Here is an 18359-nt window from a genome sequence, read left to right on the forward strand (position 1 = left end):
ACCGAATCCCAAGTGCACCAGGCAAATGTACGGAAACCAGTCACTGCCCTGTGCTTTCCACGGGGGCTGCAGATAGACACCAACATCCGCCTCCCCTCACTTGTAGCCAGCGTGTTTCTTTTAACATCTTATGCTAGGATTTGACACCGAGCGCCCGTTCATCCGCGCACACGGTGTCCGGTTTTGAAAGGGACCGACGGGTTGTTGTGTTTCGCCGGGGACTGCCGGCGCTCCCGGTGCTGCCTGCCGGACGTGCGGGCTGCAGACCGGGCCGCGGGCGGGCGGGCGCGCGGCGCGCACTAGGACCCAGCGGGGCTCCGGGCCCGGGTGGGAGCCGCGCCGCCGACCCCGGGCGGGCGCCGGGGCTGGAGCCGGGGTTCCGGCCGCGATCGGCTGCAGCTCGGCCGGGAGACGGCGCGACCCGGCGGCGGGGCCACCGGCGAGTCCAGCGCCGCCGCAGCCCCCCAATGCGGCCGCGAGAAGCAGCGGTGGGGGGGCCGGCGATCGAAGGTAACGAAAATGGGGCTCATTTCCTGCCTCCTGAGCTTCTGCTCTGGCTCAGCATTGTCACGAGAAGCCCTCACTGTTCTGGCTGCTGCATTTTGGGGCACCCTTTGATTTTTTTAAGGTGTCCGCCCCCGTATTTCCACCTGGTTTCAGATTGATTTATAGCCTGCAGCCCGAATGGGAAAGATCCAGGGATAGCAAGTTGAATATTTTCATTAGTTTTGGCTCAAAAGTAAGTTCATTAAAAAAAAAAAAAAGTTTCTCAGGAATTTGTGAATAGCCGTTTAAAAAATGTTTCTTTTAAAATAGCAGACAAATGAATAATTTCAAAAATTGTCAAATAATGGATGTAATTCTGCTAATTACTTCCTAGGGCTTTACTTTTGTGGGCTCCCCAGGCGTTACTTTTATTTTCAAGGAACTAACGTGTTAAATGTGGAGTTTGGCTCGGGCAGAGTTTACAGCATTGCTGTCGCAACTGTTTTGCTATCAATTATAAGCAGTGTCAGATCTGTGGGCAGTTTTCAGCCTCTTTTCCAACACTGTAGCCGGTTATCCTAATATGACATCTACAGATGAGAGTTTCCTTTGAGGGCAGCGAGAATATTTCTCTTTTTGGAGAAGCGTTGTTTTGAGGAGAAAAACCATGATTACTGGCTGGGAGGCTGAGGAGACTATTTTTCATGCTTTGTGTATACTCCTGGGATGACATTTGGGGAAGGGAAAGGCAGCCTTTCTGGGCAGCTTTTAATTGTGGATTATTAATTTACTTAATTTATTAGTTTCAGTCGGTGGGGCTCGGGGAGCCCTCTGTCACATGATGTGCTTAAGGTGACACATTTGGTAGCAGTTGGGACACATTGCCAATGTACAAATGTGCGTCCTGTGGACTGGTCGGCTGGGAGCTCCCATGTGGTGCTGGTGTAGGTAGGGTGCTCCTGGCTCATTGAGGAAAAAGGGAATCATTTTCCTTAGCTAAGGAAGACGTCCTGTTATATTCCTTTTGTTCCCTGTTTTTCATTGATCGCCAGCTCTGCCTTAGAGAGGGGAGAGCAGCTCCGAGTGCAGAGCCGAAGACTGCACAGATGCCTACAAACCACTTAAACTCTCACACTGATTGGTCAGCTAGATTGAGACTTAGGAAAACAGCCACCCCAAACCTTCTTTTAAAATCCTGCTGTAATTTTCAGATTTGCCTTCTCGTGTGCAGATTCCTGCAAGACTGCCTTTTAGTTTCGGGTGCAGTTTGCTTGCGAGAACCTTTATGTTTAATTTTTCGTTGTTGTTTCTGTCTGGATAAAGTAGGCCATTTTGGTGACAAATTTCTTTGCAGACGTCAGCTACTAGCTTACATTTATGGACATATCACTTTACAATACATTCTCCATGATTTCTCCTCGGGAGCTGTACGATGTAAAGTTGTTCAACTTAGAATAATTTTTCATAGGCAGTTTTTGACCTGAATATTTAAACAGCACCATCAGCAGACGGGCGTCTTGCTGGATCTTTACTTTGATCATTTAAGTGCCCTATGCATTAACATGTTCCACGCACCGAATTTAAGTCTGCAACAGTGAAAGAAAAAGGAACTGAAGAGCCAACGATCACAATCCGCTTGCACACTGTGATGGGAAGTTGTGGCATCTGTTTGGGGAGAATGCATTTCGCATCCAAGAATAGGGCCATTCTTCACCTCTTAAGAACAGAAATTAATAAATATTGTGGAATTCTGTGTCTGTAAGACCAAAAAATATATAAGACCTGTGGACATCTTCATGTGAGCCTTAAAGCACTTCAGTTAAAGAAGAAGTATCTCAGAAGTTGTTAAATGTATAAACACTTTTCTGATTGGCTTAAAAATTTAGACACAGGAAGTGGATGGTATCTAATAACCGATGAGTGGAGACATGGTTGTCATGGAAACCAAGAATAGTAACCCCCCCCCAACACACACATACGCTACCATAACCACCACTTAAAAAAAAAAAAAACCTGCATGTCATCACAGATGCCTGGAGAACATGTTGGCTTCTGTAAGCTTTCCCACAGCATCTGCTGAAACCCGAGACCGTGCCTGTCAAATCAAGGTCATTTTACAACAACAACCAAAAATGCAGTGTCCTGGATTTCATAACTGTATTTTATTAAAAATATGTGAGGGGGGAAAAAAGACGTTAAAGCAAGGATGAGCACACGTGCTTACTTAGCAGTTGGCTACCTCTGAGTTGTATAAGGAAGGGCGAAGAAGGTTTTTGAGCCCTTATTTGAGCCCCTTAATTGTGGAATCAAACTTAATTTGTAGGTCGTACGGTTAGGACGAAGCTCTTTTTAGGGCAGTAAAGACTGGAGTGTTGCCCATAGATGAAGAGTCACTTGGGGAAGGTATAATGAAGAGACTCTGTTTGCAAGAGGGTTCACAGTTGAACTGTAGCAATTGTATTCAAAGACTGGCATTTTGGAGCCCTGGACTAAGGCTGCATGAGTGGGGATAAATCCACTGACTGTCTGGGGCTTTGCAAAGTACAGGGGGACGGTGTTCTCAACAGCCCAGCAGGGAGAGGAAAACTCCCACTAAACAGAGCTAAACTGTTTCAAAACTGCAGTTAGTATCTGATTAACTTAGAAAAGTTTCCTCTCCGTTTGTGGATGAGGAGCGTCAGTGTAGTTTTAAGTTTTCAAAATCAGAGTTGGCGACTATTTACAGTATCTTGGTAATGGTTTCAGTGAGGGGGGGTGGAAAAGGAAGAAAAGCCTGGAGACATACCCCCTTTTCACTTTGCTGAGTGAAAAATAACCAAGGAGGCCTTCTCCTTGATTTTGACTTGGATGGTCAACATGGACACTTGTAAATATCATGGCCAATGTGTTTCTTAACGTTTCTCTAATCTGGGCAGTGGTAGTCTTTAAATTCTAAATTCTTGATACTCATTTAGTGATATCTTCCTTCCAATCATGATTCATAGCATTGTTTTGCTTTATCTTAATTGAAACTGGTCAGTTTTAAATCTTTCTTAATTAACATTTTGATCTTTTTAAAAAAACATTTTGATCTTTTCCTTGTCTTTATGAACTGATTGCATGGGGGAAGAGAGAAAGTGGAAAGAATCCTGACTGTATTTTAATGTTTATGTAACATCCTTCCCCATGCCAAAGGAGTATGGGCTTTAGAAGAAATACAGCGATACAACAATCACCTGTTGGGTTGATTCAGCATATACATTTCATGATCCCATGTTGTCAGATATTTAACTGATGGGGATTTGGTGAAAAAGATTGTGTTTAATGACACAACGGTTCTCTTTTAGCAAAGAATTTCCTGCAGGGAGCTTTCTTATCTATAAGTATGGTCATTGGCAGGAAGCAAGTCAGTTGCTTGTTTTTACAAACCAAAGGAAATGAATGGGATTTGTTGGTTTCTAGAATCTGCCTTCCTTCTCCATTGTCTGTCAAATAGTTTGCTCAGAATTTCTAAAGCTACTCCAAATCTTTGGCATTTCTGTTTATTTATTCTTGACTTTGGGATTAGAAAAATTGGTCATTATTCTGCTGTGTACAACTTATTTTACCAATACAAATGAATAAGACGTTCAATAATATTCTAATTCGTTTTCAGTTGTCAGATATACACATACTCACTGAAGCTGGCATTTTTGGATAGCTATGCCAAATTTCCAATAATCCCGAATACCAACTAAATGCCAGTTTCATGGAGAGGTAAAGGGAGAGAGGTGGCTTCCTTCTTTTCTTTGCTTATCAGAAGAAAATTCAAAAAGACTGAATGTCAGGTCTATGCCTATTCTGCTGATGGCAAAAGATTGGTGTAGGGGGAGAGTCAGAAATGGGTGTGTGTGTGCTAAATCCAGTGTACAATCCACGTGAGAAAAACAGATCTTAACGTTGAAGAGATTTTTTTGTGCAAAACTCTGGATTACTTTTTGAATATTGTAAATAAACGCATTCGGTTGCTTTAATTTGTGCATGTTTCCAATTCTGGAAGAGAAACCAAGGGTGCTTTAAAGGAAAATAAGTACGGAAACCTACATTTGACGGAAACAGCCCTGGGAGGATGCGTAAGAGTGTCGGAGGGAGAGAATGGTTCATAGCAATGGTTTTCACACATTTTTGAAGACATCATTTTTGTTTTATATTTAGCACCGAATGGAATCTTATGCAAGACCCTAATACATGAGCTGAATAGGAACAGAGCTGCTTGGGGGGAACCAGGAGCCAGGAGCCCAGAGCCTGATGTCTTCCCCTGGGCTGTGCCTGGGGCTCACCCTAGAACCCTACTACCTCTGTGAAACAGTTTGAAAATAACTGCTTTTTAAGTGTCCAAAATATTCTCCAAAGAAGGCCCAAGGGAATGGCTTGCAGAGCCGTGGAACCTCTTAGCTGGTGAGAGAACTTTTGCCTTGACAAGTTAAGAGGCGCTTGTGTTCAGAGTGAGTAGGAAAAAGGCACGTACTACAAGGTACTTCAATAAGCCAGCCTGTGTCTAGCAAATGATTCAGCTGGCCATAAATATGGCAAAGCCCTGGACCAGTCTCTAATAAGGGAAGGGAAAGGATGCCTTTAAGGGTTATTTACAAACCGGGACCCCCTTTCCCTATAAGTTACGGCAACATTGCACAGAGGTATTTGAGAGACCTTGGCTATGATTATTCCAGAATACGTGGGTTTATTCTTTTGTCACCTCGGGATCTGTTATATCACTGGTATTCTATTTGTCAGTGAAAATTATTTCATATTAAGTGTCGCTCATGAAATGAAGGTTTGCCAAGCTATATAATCTGTTTGGCAGACTCAGTCATGTTTTGAGTGTTGAGTAAAATGATAACACACAGATGATATTTGAATATCATCAAATATATTTGCCTTACCTCCTTTCTTGTACGATCGCTTGAGATGGCAACGTTGGGGTTGGGCTCAGTTCTCCTCGCTTACATCTCAGAGCTACGCGTATGAAGATTTCTAGGGGTGGTGGACAGAGAAAGCCCCCTTCAGTTCCGCTCTGGATTTTCATGACCCCTCGATGCACATGCACATGGTTATGGAAGTGAGGAGAAATCAGGGGACCCTTCAGGCAGACTGTAGTGCATCCTGCTTGTGGCCACAGCCATCCTCCCTGCATCGTTTCCTGGGGGATGTGCAGTGTGGGTGTTTGTAGAAGTAGAAAGGACAGACTCCTCCTCTCTACATTCTCCCATTTCTGCCACCAGGTAGTTCTTGTTACTTGCATGGGGTTGGAAATGACAATTAGAATAATCAGTGTTCTGATTAGAGAAGTTGCAGGTTTTCCAACAACGAGGGCCAGAACTCTTTCCTGTTCTTTCTTTCTTTGTTTCTTTCTTTTTTTTTCTCTTTCAGGTAGGCTCCACAGTCATGGTGGGGCTTGAACTCACGCCCCTGAGATCAAGCGTCCCACGCTCTACCCACTGAACCGGCCAGGCACACCAGGGAACTTTTTCTTTTCTTTTCTTTTCTTTTTTTTTTTTTTTTAAATATTTCCTCTACAAAGATGAAACTAGTATGAGCACAAAATAGTTGGCTGTGGTAGTGGATGGAGAGAAAATGATTGTGGGTAACTTTTATTTGTTGAATTGTGTGGAAGAAAGCTTTTCATGCGTAGGCTGTTTAAAGCTATCTTATTCCTCCTCCCACTGCATTTCAAAGAAGAATGAGTGTGTACGCAGAAAACCAATGGAACTGTCCCAAGGCATATTCATGAGAATAGACCAGTGATTTCTCTTGAGTGAGCATTTAAACTTTTATGTTCTTGGGGACTTCTGGTTTTGAGCTCAAGGATGCGGTCCAGTTACTGGGACCTGGCAGAAATGCTAATGTAGGACATCAGAGGTTACAGGGAGTGTGGGCTAGGTACCTTTCTTAGGATTCGGATCATAGCAAGTTCTCCTTGAAGAGGGGATGTTAGTATATTATAGAATGTTAGATTTCAGATAATCTCGGGTATCTCTTCACACCCTGACATTTTCTGATTTGGCAAACTGAACATTTTCGGAGCCTTTAAAACAATTGCTGTTTAATGACGAGTTAATACAGATCTCTAAATTAAGGTAGTCATTTTGTTTCGTGGGACTCGATTTAGCATTTATAGTGGTCTCTTGAAAAAGAAATAACTTGCTCTTGGGTAAATTTGGCCGTATTCGGTAACAGAAAAAATAAAATCACACTAATAAGAAGGTTTCCTTTGAAAGGTGCCTCCCCAGGGCGCCTGGGTGGCTCAGTGGGGTGGGTGTCTGACTTCTGCACAGGTCTTCATCTCAGCGTCCTGGGATGGAGCCCTGCCCCTTTCCTTCTCCCTCTGCCCCTCCCCCTGCTCATGCACAGGCTCTCTACCAGCTCGCTCTCTCCCTTTTTCAAATAAATAAATAATTTTTTTTAAAAAGGTGCCTCCCCTCTATGACTTTAATTGATTCTTGTAATAACCTAGTATTCATATACCACTACCACTGTTACTACTAAGTAATGATAAGTATGCATTAATGTCCCATTTTACAGATGAAGAAACTGAGCCCTGTGTTCCTAGGGCCACATACTCATTGGTAGCCAGCCAGTTCTCCTGACTCCCAAATTCCAGGCATTTTTTTCCACCCCAGTGGCTACCTCTGAACTGTTCACCTGTTTCTTTTCCAGGGTTGATGACTTCCCCTTCCATGCTCAAAATGGAATCTCCTCCTGGGAAATATCACAGGGTGGGGTAGGAGATATTTGATGGAACTTTGGCAAGAAATAGGGTTTTGCTTCTTGACATTCTGTGTTCCCACATCTGACCAGTAGGGATGCGAGGAACTTTTTAGTTCACTTGTCAGAGACTATCTTTCTTAATTCCTCTTCATCTTTTGAATTTTTCTTCATCTACCTCTGAGCGTATTCACCTACTTGGTAAAAGAAAAGGATATGACTTTCCTGAATTACCCCTATATTACACTGCATCTTTCCGTTCTGACCTCTGCAGAAATGGATTTCCTATTCAGTGTTCGCTTTTGTAATTCACCAGGCTGCCCAACAGACTCAGAGGTGCAAATACAATGACATCTCCTTTATTTTTGGAATAAAAATGGGGCTTAACTTGTCCCATCAGCAGGCTGTCTGGTATCTCCTTCTTGGGACTCCGCTACCCCCAAGTCATACAAACCCCACGTGGGTTGATACAGACCAAGTGGAGTGGAATCGCTTTGACTTCCTCACCTAAGCCCAGAGCTCTGCTCCTTGCAGGCTGGCCGAACAGTCTCCAGCCACAGAAAGTTCGTGGGCGCTTGTTCATGCAGGTAGCAGCCGTGGAAGGTTGGGCTGGCGGGCACTAGGACGTCAGGCCCAAAAGGGAAGTGGCCGGGGCATCAGCAGCTCCTGTGACCACTCTCCTCTCTAGATCTTTCCACAGGGTCAGAAATGTAGACGTTTTAGGAGAAGAATCATTTTTAATAATCCTCTGAACTTGAAAATGAATGAAGACCCTGGGAGAGTGGTTTTTAGTCCAAACAAACGGGAACAAGAGAAGGCAAGCCAGTTCGGAGTCTCAGCATTCAGGCAGAAATGTTCAACCAGGGCATTCGTTTTGTTGTTGTTTTTCTCTCTTGCCACCATATCCTGTTTCCCAGGTTGGAAAACTTGGACACCTCCTTGTTTTCCATCCATGTAGCTCATTTATCACCAGGGCTGCTTGCTGCTTTCTTGGAAATCTACCTTTTATTCATCTCCTTGTCCTGAGGGCCAGTGCCTCACGCCAGGGAGACTGCGGGTCACCTCGAAGGGGCTCTGTCCCCCTCTGGGTCCCTTTCCTTCCTCTGTAGTCCTGAAGACTTGTCTCCCCCCAAAACACTCTGGAAGGGCCTCTCCCACCGAGAGCTGTGTGCGACCTTGACCTAAGACCCAGTGATATGCAAAGAAGACTCAGTAATGTGGAAATCCTGAATGGATTATTGTGAAGGTTAATCATAGAATCCCTGAGAAGCGTTTGGCACAGAGCCTGGCACGTAGCTGCAACTTACCGTAGTGATTTGTGTTGTTATTGTGGTGTTGTGTCCCTCAGCGCCTGAGAACCTGTGGTGACTTGCTGTGGCTCACCTTACCCAGCCTGTCTTCCTCTGTCTGGCAAGAGCTTCTATGATCTGGCCTTACCCATTAGGGCTCAGGGAGTGTTTCTAGAACTGGTCCCCGGACTTGCCCTGCTCCTTCCAGCCACTGCCTTTGTTTACATCGTTCCTAGTCCCTGTGATCCCCTGACCACAGCTGCCTTCTTCCTCTGCTCACATGTTGGAAAGATAGCAGTTTCACCCATCCTGCAATTCCAGTGTATAGAGAAAATGCAATTTATTCATTTTTTTCCTACAGCGAACCTTCTTCCCTGGTGCGTACCTGCTGATTAGCAGGAAAAAGAACAATAACTTCTGATCCCATGTATTTTAAAACTTAGTGTGGTCAGATAATCCATACAGTCCCTTACAGTAATTCTTAGTCTTCCTAGAAGTATAATGCCCATTTGCTCATGCTGTCCCCGATCCTTTGCCTGTGAGGGGGTGTGGGGGGGGGAAGAAGTGTCAAGCATGCTTCTTCCTTGTATTTCTTCCTAAGGATGAGCAGATTCAGGCTCCTTAGGTGGGGTGACCTCTGTTCCTGGGCACTGGGCCTCTTGGCCACTGGTGCTGCTTATTTTATACTAGCAGTTGAAGCCTGTGACTCTGACTACATGTAATCTAATCCAGCAGTTTTCAAAGACCCACAGTAAGATACAGAGACATTGTCAGAGCGCCTGGGTGGCTCAGTCTGTTAAGCATCCAACTCTTGGTTTGGGCTCAGGTCATGATCTCAGGGTTGTAGGATCAAGCCCCACATCAGGCTCTACACTCAATAGGGAGTCTGCTTGAGGTTCTCTCTTTCCCTGTCTTCTGCCCCTTTCCCACCTCCCTCCCCCTCAAATAAATAAATCTTTTTTTAAAAAAAGATAGAGATACATTGTCAGGAGACCCTAGTAAGCACATATGGACATTGTATACATGGATGGACCGTACAAAAGATAGTATTTTTCTTGCTATACCCCAAGCACTCTGATCTCCTCCATTCTCTTTTATTTTATTCTTTTTTAAAAATTTATTTATTTATTTTTAAAAAAATTTTATTTATTCATTTGACAGAGAGAGATCACAAATAGGCAGGGGGTGGGGAAGCAGGCTCCCCGCCGAGCAGAGAGCCCGACACGGGACTCCATCCCAGGACCCCAAGATCACGACCCGAGCTAAAGGCAGTGGCTCAATCCACTGAGCCACCCAGGCACCCCTCTTTTATTTTATTCTTTTTTTTTTTTAATTTTTTTTTTCTAGATTTGATTTATTTATTTGACAGACAGAGATCATAAGTAGGCAGAGAGGCAGGCAAAGAGAGAGAGAGGGGAAAGGAGGCTTCCTGCCGAGCAGAGAGCCCGATGCAGGGCTCGATCCCAGGACCCTGGGATCATGACCTGAGCTGAAGGCAGAGGCTTTAACCCACTGAGCCACCCAGGCGCCCCTTATTTTATTCTTTTATTTAATTTAAAAAACCTCATTGTGATACTCCCTGCTGACCCAGTCCCACCTCAGCTCCCAAGAGCAGCAAACTCTGAGTTGTAGCCATATCTTCCATCAGCCTACTGGTCTGATGGTCTTGGCAAGGGGTCCCTTCCTGTGGTTACAGCCCGCTCAAGGCGAGTGCGTGGTTCTTAGCTCAACCTCCTCCTCCGCCCACCCCAGCCCCTCACCTCCCTGCTCCCTCTGCCCAAGCACACATGGTCGCACTGGGCTGATGAAGCTGTGGCCCACACTGGTGCAGGCTGTCTCTTCTCAGGGCTCCACATGGTGCAGGAAGATGGGTGCAAGGACATCCCTCTCCACCCAGTGGACTTTCTCCAGTCAGGAGGCCGAGAGTCACCCGGGAGTAGGCCACTCCACTATCCTCTTTTCTTCTCTCCTTTTTCTTTCCCATAATTATTGTCACCCAGAAAGGGGTGGATTCTTCCTTAGCTTCCCCTTCACCGCCTCGTCCTTGCACCATCAAGGCATGGAGATTAGAGACTTCCGGGTCCCTGCTGGGTGAAAGTAGCGTCTTCCACTGTCTTCCAGTAGGTTCTTTGAGTTGGGTCCTCCAGATTCCTGGTAAATGGTGGAAAATCCTGTCCCAGGACAAAGGGTGACTTTCAAGGCTGTGGAATTTCTGCCTGTGGCAGAGTCTACCAATTTCCCACCTGTGTCCCCCGCTCCCGCTTGTAGCTAAGAATGGCGAAATTTTAGCTTCTGGGATGTGAGTAGACGTGTGAGATTTCTGTCTGGTTTGTGTCCTTGTTTTTCTTTATAGTTTTGTTACATACTTTTTTTTTTTTTTTAGCCCCAAACTACATAGAGTTTCGTTTTGCCTGCGTTCATATAAATGGAAACATCATAGATGTGTGTGTGTGTGTGTGTGTGTGTGTGTACTATCTCATGGTTTAAAATATGTTTCTTATAAATGGGAACAAAAAAAATGGAAAGCCTCTGCATTATGGTAACTGTCTAGATAAGGAATTTCTGGTCATAGGGTATAAGCATCTTAATGCAAATTGGTTTCAAGAGTGCCTGTGCCAATTTACGTTCCCACTACTAGTGAATGTTTTCCTGTTGTTTCATGTTCTTAAGACATTTATTATTGTTAGACTTTAAAAGTTTTCCCAGTATAATAAGTGTGAAATAATCTAATTATTATTTAAATTGTCTGGTTATGGATAAGTTTGAGTACCTTTTCATAAGTTTATTGGTCATGTATATTTCTTTGTTTGTGAAGTTCCTATTTGCCTTTCATCTAGTGTTTTCCTAAAAACTTTTAGTTTCTTAGGTCTTCTCTGTAGTATCTCTTTTCTCTTTACTTTCTGCTTGTATCTTTATTGCTTTTACTCTTTTGTGTTTATTATTTTATTTTTTTAACTTCCTGAGATGGCAGCTTTTGAAGTTTTCTATTTTTTAATTTTAAAGATTTTATTTTAAGGTAATCTCTACACCAAACGTGGGGCTCGAACTCATGACCCTGAGATCAAGAGATACAACCTCTTCCAAGTGAGCCAGTCAGGTACCCCTGAAGTTTTCTTTTCTAATACAAAAATATACTATAAATGACCTTCTAAGTACTGAGTTAGTACTATCTCAGGAGTGATAGTTTGTAAAATTTTCACTGTTCAGTTCTAATTAACTTCTAAATTTATTATGACTTTTTCTTTGTTCTGCAGGTTATTTAAAAGTGTTTTGTATCTTTCAAGTTATTTTTTCATTATTGATTTCTAACAGTTGCATTTTTGTCATAGAACACAGTCTTATGATGTCAATTATGGAACGTTAAGTCAAGCTTGTTAACCTAGTTTTTAAATCTTTACTATTTTTATCAGTACTTTGCTGATCTATTTTTAATTGAGAGAAGTGTATTAATTTCTCACTGTTACCACTTTTCTTGATTATTTTCAAGTTACGTTATTTGGTGTATATATTTAGACTTCTCCTGTCATCTAGGAGATTTGAATCTTTTATTATCATGAGGAATGCACTTTAATGCTTATGCTGTTTTTTGTCTTCAAGCATATTTTGTCTGCTGTTCATACGGCAACACTAGACAACCGTGGGACATAGCAGCTTCTTCTTTATTAATTTTTGCTACTTGATTTTCTATCCTTTGTTTTTTCAAACTCTTTGTATCGTAGTATTTTGGATGTATCTTTTATATGTGACATATAGGTAGATATTGTTTTTAGGCAGTCTGTAAATATCTTTAAACTGAAATATGTTATGTTTATATTTATTGTAATTATGGATATATTTCAATTTATTTTTTCATGTTATTTTATCCTCTCCCTTTGTCCTGCCTCTTCTATGTTTCTTTTTCTTTCGTTCCTTGCTGCCTTTTGAATTGATGAGCATTCCTTTCTTATTTTATATATTTTTCTATAGTAGTTTAGAAGTTTTACACTATTATTATTCCTTTAGTGGTTCTCTGGAAGTTTTGGCATGTATACTCATCAAGGTCTAAAACTAATTCATATCTTTCCTTTCCTCCCAAGCAGTGAAAGGATCTTAGGCAACCTATGCTCCAGTCACTGCTCCTCACGTCCCCAAATTGGGTCCCATTTTTGCTCAGTGTTTTAGGTGTGTCTTATGTTTTTTTTTAACTTCACATGTTAGACATTGCTGTTATCATTTTAAAAATAGTAATTTTTGTTCAAATTTACCCACATATTTACTACTTTCTTTGCTTATAATTTCTTCCTCTGCCCCCAGTCATACCTTACTAGAGTACTTCTCTTCTTAGATTTCATTTAGTCAGAATCAATTAAGGGAAAACTACTCAGTTATTGTTTGTTGCAAAGTTGTATTTTTTTCCTGCTTTCTAAAAATATAGTTTTGCTAGGTATAAAACCTATGTTTGCTATGTGTAGAATTCTAGTTATTTTTCTGTCAACACATTAGAGATATTCTGTTGTTTTCTGGTTTCTTCCACTGAGAAGTCAATACTAAATCAAATTGTCACTTGTCATTGAAGGGTATTCTTTATTCAATAGTACTTTATGGCTGCTCTTAGATTTTTTTTTGTCTTTGGTATTCTGCAATTTTATTATAAAGTATCTATATGTGCATTTCTCTTTTATGTATTTATTTTGTATGGGTTTTTGGGGTTTTGTGAATTTATGGGTTAGATTTTTTCATCAGTTCTGGAAGATTCTCAGAATATTGTCCCTGCTCTGTACTCTTCTTTTCTACTTCTGGATTTCAGATCAAGTATATATTAGTCTTTTGTTCTTTGTCTTCTCTGTGTTTTAACTTCTTTTTCATGTTTTCAGTCTCTATATTATCTTTATGTACTATAGTCTAGATATTTTCAGTGTTCTCTAGTCAATCTTTCTGATCTTGCTTGTAGCTTATATACTTGTTTCCTTCTATTATTTAAACATTTATTTTATATTGTGTGTCTCATGATTTTAAAATTTGAAATCTTTGTGGGTTCAATTCTACTATCTCTTGTTTCTGCTAGTTGTTCATGATCTTTGTTTCCTTATGCATGTTTGTTTGTGGGTTTTGTTTTATTTTGCTGTGACCTAATTATTCTTGAGACTTTATCAATGATAATTCTTTGAGGTTTGTATTGAGGTAAATTCTTTAGCTTTTGCCAGGTGCATGGTATCATAAACAATCTGCAAAGCAAGGACTTAAAATTTTCAACTTGAGTTTTGGGGTATCAATCACATAATCAGTTCATATTCAAAACTCATATGAGGGCTCTCTTGTGATTGATTACAGATTTTCAGTAAGGACTTTCTCTCCTCTGTGCAACATTAATTTTGGAGACAGGAAATTCTGGTAGCCTTTTGGAGTCCTGTCTGTAGCAGAGCACCTCCTAGTATACTTTGTACCTTGGTGAGTCCTGGCTCTGCTAGTGCTACCAAATTTATTTGGTGTCCCCTGTGTTCCACTGTATTGTAAAAACAGAAGCTCAAGTTCTCCCAGTTTGTTAAATGCCTTCAAGATGAAAGCTGATGTAAGTGTTATGCTCTGAGTATGCCTCATTTTCTTGTTGGCTCATACATATATTTCAAACTATTTTGAGGAAGTATTTTGTCCGGAATCTTTAGTTGTTTCAAGGATTGGACAGGTATCTTTTTTGCCATAGTGCTAGAAAAAGAACTTCCATCCTTCTTTCTCTTTGTATTCCTTCTTCAGTAGTCCCTGAACATATGACTGCCTCTGGGTAATTTGGGTGAAGATCATGTGTGCATAAGGCAGTAGAAAAAAAGCACAGTCATTTACAAAATATGACCTCCTTCTACACCTATTTTAAACTCTAACTTGTATTTGTTGAGATAATACTAGCTGCTTCAATAAAACCAACAGTGGAATGAAGCAAAACAATAAAAGTTTATTCCTTACATATCCAAAGTGGATGTTCTGACAGGAGGCTGGCACTGATTCATGTGGTGATTGAGGGAGCCAGACAGTTTTCATTCTGGGGCTCTGCCATATTCAACCAATGGCTCCTAAGGTCATTGTGCTTATTTGGATTACACCAGCAAAAAAGGGAAAGAACGTAGAAACTCAGGAGTGACAGTTTTTTTTTTTTTTTTTCTGGCCATCCTAGATGTGGCACATTCCACTTCCTTTCCCAGTTATTAGCTAATACTTGGTTGGGTTGCCATATCTGCCTGCAAGGAGGGTTGCTGGGAAAGGTATTCTGGATGGGAGCCTCAGAGGAAGAAGAACAGGTGTAATAAACAGCCAGTTTGTCTCTGCCATGCATTTCCTCTCTGAAACTGTGGGCCCACCTGTTTCTCACTTCTCTGAGCTCCCTTTTCACTTAGAATCAGTGCCACCAACGTTTAGGATTTAATTATTCTGAATTATTTCATGTTCATCCAGTGTAAACCCCCAACTATATCATAACTTCCTTGAGGGTGTGAATTTTGTGCTGAACATTTGAAAATGTCCCCTATCATGCAATTTTGAACACACAGTGTGCTATAGAGAAATTAAACCTCTGAATGAAAGGAGAATGTTCTTGTTCTAAGGAAATGACTGTTAGCATATTTAGGGATGTGGTATTGTGATCTGTGACTTACTCATTACGTTATTCCTTCACGTTTTCTCCTTAGACTTGAAATTTATCAAAATAAAAATTTGGAGGAAAAAAACCCCCAAATCCCTGAAGTTTGGAGGGCACTACACACGATAGTGGCCTTACCATGGGGTGACCATTCTAATCTATCTCAATTGTTTCTTCTGAAATGTCTTGATATCAGCCTTCTTGGCACCTTCTGGGTTGTTCATTCATAATTCATTCCTTCGTTCTGAAAATATCTTTGAGGTCTGCAGGGTGCTAGAAACTGGGGAGTCGCTGGGTATAGGGGTGCGAGATAAGACCCTGCCCCAGGGCCGGTCAGGTGAAGGGGTGTAAACTGGTTTGAGTGGAGAAAGACTTTTGCAATTGATTTTGTGATTGATACAGCGGTGGTTCTAGTTTATTTGTAGGACAGGAAGGATAAAGTCTTGGCGTAATCTCAAGTCCTTTAGCAGGGACTTTTCACTTCTTTTTCCCTTGCTTTTAGGTCTTGCCTAAGGAGGCCAGCCTTTTTCCAGGCAAGTAGTTAGCTAATCAACAGAGTGTAGCTCTTAAATATTCTCCAGGGCCACAGATAATCTCAGCTGAACTGGACCCTGGTTTATTGGTCTTGATGTCACTCTCTGCTTGAGTTGAACTCATTACTTTGTTGCTAGGCTCAATGTTTTCAATTCTCTATTTTTATTTTCTGTTGCTATTGGTCTTAGTAAATGAGAATGACATATGGACTTGAGTTAAACTGTTGGAATCATCGTTTGTTTTCTTTTCATTGCGTAGTTTTCTTTCTCTGCTGCACCGCACTGTGGATGGGAAAATACACTGACATCTTAGTAACTCTAACTAATCTATTATCCACCTGCTCAGATGCAAGCACAATGCATGTGGCAAATTACTTTATATGCCAATAAAGCCTGTGTTTTGGAAAAATGTTGAGCTGTTTATATTCAAAACATTGTTTTGAATCAAGCCATCTAAAATATGCAGATGAGGAATAGGAAATGGTATCCTGAATAGCATCCTCAAAATTCCAGGAAGAGTCAGGCTACAAAATACAAGACGTGGCGAGTCTATAATTAGGTGTCGACCATGTTTAATTTGCCTGAGCACCTCCTTGGGCTTAGCTCTGGCACTGGGCAGAGAATAGCTCGAACCCAGAGGAGTTCACTTTAGAAGATGACCCAGCAGGTAAATGTGGTTCCACCAATAGCCAAGACAGCATGGCCTTCACTTCTTACGTTGTTTCATTTGTGGAACAGGGCACAGAATTTCTGGCAGGTGAGAGCAGAGTATAGCATTTTTAATAAAATTGATGAAGTGTAGATGGGTGGGTGCACAGAGCTCTTAAAATTGTGTCCATTTTCTTCCCAATTCGAAACCTTCTCCAGTAAATGAGAATTTCAGAATTTTTTTTTTCTTGTGTTTGGAAAGATTTATAAAACTCCTCTTTTGGAGATACCGAGTCTCAGCCAAAGACATTAATGAGATATACAGCCCAGGACCTAGCAGACTGGGTAGGAGAGCTAAACCCTCTGTTGATGCAGTGAGCTACTCAGGGGTCTCTTTCCCACTTTGAGCGAGGGCTCCTTTTTATCCTTAATACTAAGTATTCAGTCACAAAGGGAAAAGGCAAGACTTCTATATTTTTGATATGGCTGATGTGATTTTAAAATTAATTTACCTGTATATATTTAAAGATTGATTTATTTATCTTGAGAGAGAGAGAACGCATGAGCAGGGGAGGGAGAGAGGGAGAGGGAGAGAGAATCCTCAAGCAGACACCCCACTGAGCTCAAAGCTCAGTGTGGGGCTCGATCTCATGACCTTGAGATGATGACCTGACTGGAAATCAAGAGTCAATTGCTTTACTGACTGAGCCATCCAGGCACCCCATTAAATTAAATTAATTAATTTATATATATGTGTGTGTATGTGTGTATATATATATATATATATATATTTTTTTTTTTAAGATTTTATTTATTTGTTAGACAGAGATCACAAGTAGGCAGAGAGAGAGGAAGGGAAGCAGGCTCCCTGCTGAGCAGAGAGCCTGATGTGAGGCTCGATCCCAGGACCCTTGGATCATGACCCGAGCCGAAGGCAGAGGCTTTTTTTTTTTTTTTAAGATTTTATTCATTTATTTGACAGACAGAGATTGCAAGTGGGCAGACAGACAAGCAGATTCAGAGAGAGACGGGGAAGCAGGCTCCCAGCCAGGACCTGAGATCATGACCTGAGCCGAAGGCAGAGGCTTTAACCCACTGAGCCACCCAGGTGCCCCTAAATTAATTTATATTTTTAAAGCAGAGTATTTCATGCAGTATTATTGGGGATAACCGTATATCCCAATTTGTTTGTAATAGTTTTGGTTTATGCCTACTGCCTCAGTATAATGACTCCTTTTATTTTCAAAGGCATCCTGGTTTATGCGATAAATTATAGTCACCTTACTTACAGTGGTAGTCAATGTAGGTAGCAATAGTAGGTCAGATTTGTTCATACCAGCTTATCTGCTGAGAAAACCTGCTTAAAATTGAAAAGAAAAAGTTTGGAAGCATTGGAGAGGCATCAAGACAATGAGGAGTGATAAAACCAAGATTCAGGGAAAGGAAAGCCCTAAGAGATGAGCACAGCTTTGGATCTTTTTCTTGAGACATTTGTCACTTCCAAAATTAGTGGCCAAGAGACTAAAAAACTTGGCAGAGCTTTCAACAGACTCATGGGATTGGGGGCATTATAACTGTATTTAAGTCCTGCCAAGGAGCAGAAGCCCTAGTAAACAACCTGGACTTTCATTTGGAACCCTGAGTCAAGATCAACCAGAAATAGAAAAACTCACACAGGGACTGAAGCCAAAAATCAAATATTTTCAGATTAGTGTCCCTAGCTTAGTTGCTTGCCAGAAACAAAAGTTAAAATCCTCTCTGGAGGAAGATACATCTTTCAGAGCCTCATGTTGTTACTAGAGTTTTTCATATACTGTATCTGTCACCTGGTAAAAAATAACTAGACATATGAGCAGATAAGACATGATTTAGAAAATCAACAAATAAGATCTACCTGAAGGGTATTTGTCTTTCTCTGGCTGACTTATTTCATTTAACACCATACCCTGTAGGACCACCCATGTTGCCACAACTGGCAAGATCTTGTTCTTTTTTATGGCCATTTAATATTCCATTTTATATCTCGATCTCTATCTTTATCTATATTACACCTTCTTTATCATTCCCATGTAA

General features: G+C 41.5%; 1 protein-coding gene across 3 annotated transcripts in view; it reads left to right on the top strand.

Annotated features, from left to right (window-relative positions):
* The first annotated feature begins 330 nt into the window (after positions 1-330).
* The window catches only part of FOXN3 (forkhead box N3), a 391874-nt gene continuing 373845 nt past the window's right edge, over positions 331-18359 (top strand). Inside the window, exon 1 of one of the 3 annotated variants that reach the window (XM_080807758.1) lies at positions 331-510. The gene's annotated coding sequence lies outside the window, so the exon portion shown is untranslated. The remainder of the gene's footprint in view (positions 511-18359) is intronic. The other 2 variants (XM_080807757.1, XM_080807759.1) reach the window with 2 other exon arrangements.

Source organism: Martes martes (assembly GCF_963455335.1).
Source record: "Martes martes genome assembly, chromosome: 7".
NCBI classification, from domain to species: Eukaryota; Metazoa; Chordata; class Mammalia; order Carnivora; family Mustelidae; genus Martes; species Martes martes.